The 2,715-nt window shown below is 45.1% G+C and overlaps 1 pseudogene; it reads left to right on the top strand.

The window, feature by feature from the left end:
- Nucleotides 1-1,353: 1,353 nt before the first annotated feature.
- Nucleotides 1,354-2,140, top strand: LOC101609868 (annotated as a pseudogene).
- The last annotated feature ends 575 nt before the right edge of the window (nucleotides 2,141-2,715 follow it).

The raw sequence follows: 2,715 nt of genomic DNA, 5'->3' as shown, positions 1-2,715 counted from the left end.
AATATGTGGTCCTTTAGTCATTCTCCTTACTGGACCCAGTAGTGAGACCAAAAGAGGCAGCCGGGCCTTCATCCCATGAGTGATGCCCAGGGACTGAGATGAGCTGAGAAAGCGCAGGTCCCCGTCGCTCATTTCACACTCACCCAAGACCTAATGCCCAGCTCTGGGAGTCACACGCAACAGAACTATTCTCCTGATCTTTCCTCTCTCTCTCTCTCTCTCTCTCTCTCTCTCTCTCTCTCCCTCTCTCCCTTCCTCTCTCTCCCTCCCTCCGTATCTCCTCCATCTCTCAGTGAATCAGCCTTATTTTGCTGGATTAGAGACAATTCAACCTAGAGTGATGGGACCCCGGCAGGGCAGTGGCAGGATTTGATTGACTGTGGCCACGAGACCCGGAAACAACAAATGACACTTCCAGAGTCCTGCAAGGAGACTGGATACGATTTGGGTGTTGACAGCTTGAGGCTCTCATGAAGGAGATGCGGAAGGTTGCACACAAGTTGTCTTCCTGCTGTGTTAGCTGCTTTCCACTGGCAGGAAAGATGTCACTGCTGTTAGCATCCGGCCGGCTTTTGTGGGTGATGAGAGGTGGGTGGATGGTGAAGATGGACTAATTCTGTAGTCCACTGCCCAAACAAGAAGGTTCCTAGTGCTCTGTTACTGACTGAAGTTCACAGCCAGGCCATGCATCACGGAAGTCTTTGGAGTCAGTAATGCCAGCAGAAGCCTCTGCCAGCCCTTCCTCATTGGACACAGATTGCCATTTGCTTTTAGGTCAGATCATCAATATTCTAGGGATCATTTTTTAGTACTGCTTCCCCTTGGCCCTTCTAACAATTTTCTAAGCAACGATTTTCCTGGAAAAACACTGGCTGAGCTATTGAGATGGCTCAGTAGATAAAGTGCTTCTCCTGCAAGCATGAGGACCTGAGATTGTATCCCTAGCACCCACATAACAGCTACGCATCAGGACCAGGCGTGGTGGTGCACACCTTTAATCCCAATACTCAGGAGGCAGAGGTAGAAGGATCGCCATGAGTTCAAGTCCACCCTGAGACTACATAATAAATTCCAGGTTAGCCTGAGCTAGAGTGAAACCCTACCTTGAAAAACAAAACTAACCTAAAAGCTGGGTATGATAGTATGCACCTGTAATCCCAGGACTAGGAGGGCAGAGACCGAAGGGTCTCTAGGGATTTCTGATTAGGTAGTCTAGTTGAATCAGTGAGCTCCAGGTTCACAGTGAAACCCTGTCTCAAAAAAAATAAGCGAGCGCCGGCTGTCACACGCCCTTGGGCAGCTGGGCACCCGCTGTCCCTTCTGCTTCCGACGCACTGTCCGCCGAGCCAGGGGATGTGTGGCAATACCATGTCTGCTCCGCTGCCCGTCGTTGTGCCCACCGCCCACAAGGCCACCGCTGTGGTTATCTTCCTTCATGGATTGGCAGATACTGGGCATGGATGGGCAGAAGCGTTTGCAGGTATCAGAAGCTCACATATCAAATATACCTGCCTGCACGCGCCAGTTATGCCTGTGACCTTAAATATGAACAAGGCTATGCCTTCATGGTTTGACACTATTGGGCTTTCACCAGATTCTCAGGAGGATGAATCTGGAATTAAACAGGCAGCAGAAAATGTAAAAGCCTTGATAGATCAAGAGGTGACGAATGGCATTCCTGCTAACAGAATTATTTTGGGAGGGCTTTCTCAGGGAGGAGCATTATCTCTGTACACTGCTCTCACAACACAACAGAAACTGCAGGCATCACCGCCCTCAGTTGTTGGCTTCCACCTCGATCTCCCTTTACACAGGGTCCTATCAGCGGCATCAACAGAGAAATATCTACTCTTCAGAGTCATGGAGATAGTGGCCCTTTAGTTCCCCTAGTGTTTGGTTCTCTGACTGTTGCAAAACTAAAAACATTGGTAAACCTAGATAATGTAACCTTCAAAATCTATGAAGGCATGATGCACAGTTCATGTCAACAGGAAATGATGGATGTCAAGCATTTCATTGATAAACTCCTACCTCCAATTGATTGACGTCACTAAGTGGCCTTGTGTAAATTACACCAGCATCATTGTACTAGCCTAGAATATACGCCTTTTCCCATTTCTGATCTTTAAACTCCCTCATGTTTGCAGTGTTAAAATGTTTTGCAATTACATGCCAATGATACAGACTAGATGATGTCCCCTCATGGGAAACTTATGATCTTTCAGTTCCTATACATTTATTTGTATATTGGAACATACTAGAATTAAAGTAGGTGAAGCAGCTAGCTTCCTTTTCCCAATGTAATTCAGCAGAATACTGGAATCAGAGTTCTTATTATCATTTGAAAATTACTAGTATGCTTAAAGAACATCATTCAGACCATAAGTGGTTCAGATATAAATGACTTGTTCATGCTGTTGCCTAGACTCCGGGTTAGACCACAGTTGCATAGTCACTATGCAGTATCTGTATTTTTGTATATGCCTTCATATGTATGTAAGGATTGTAATACATAAGAGTTAGATGCCATGACATTATTCTTTATATTAGGTATAATGCTTTTCAATGTCAAAAAGGAGTAATATTTTCTTCAAGTAATAGTCCTTTTATTGGGGGACTAGGCTTTTCTTTTCTCTGATATTTCTATTTAATACTCTTGTCATTTCCCCCAAAAATGTTACTTTCTGGATTTTCTATAGCAGATCAAATACTGCT

Source organism: Jaculus jaculus, chromosome 1, assembly GCF_020740685.1.
Source record: "Jaculus jaculus isolate mJacJac1 chromosome 1, mJacJac1.mat.Y.cur, whole genome shotgun sequence".
Taxonomy (NCBI): Eukaryota; Metazoa; Chordata; class Mammalia; order Rodentia; family Dipodidae; genus Jaculus; species Jaculus jaculus.
Note: the sequence above shows the minus strand (reverse complement) of the source record. Positions and strands in the feature narration are given on the sequence as shown.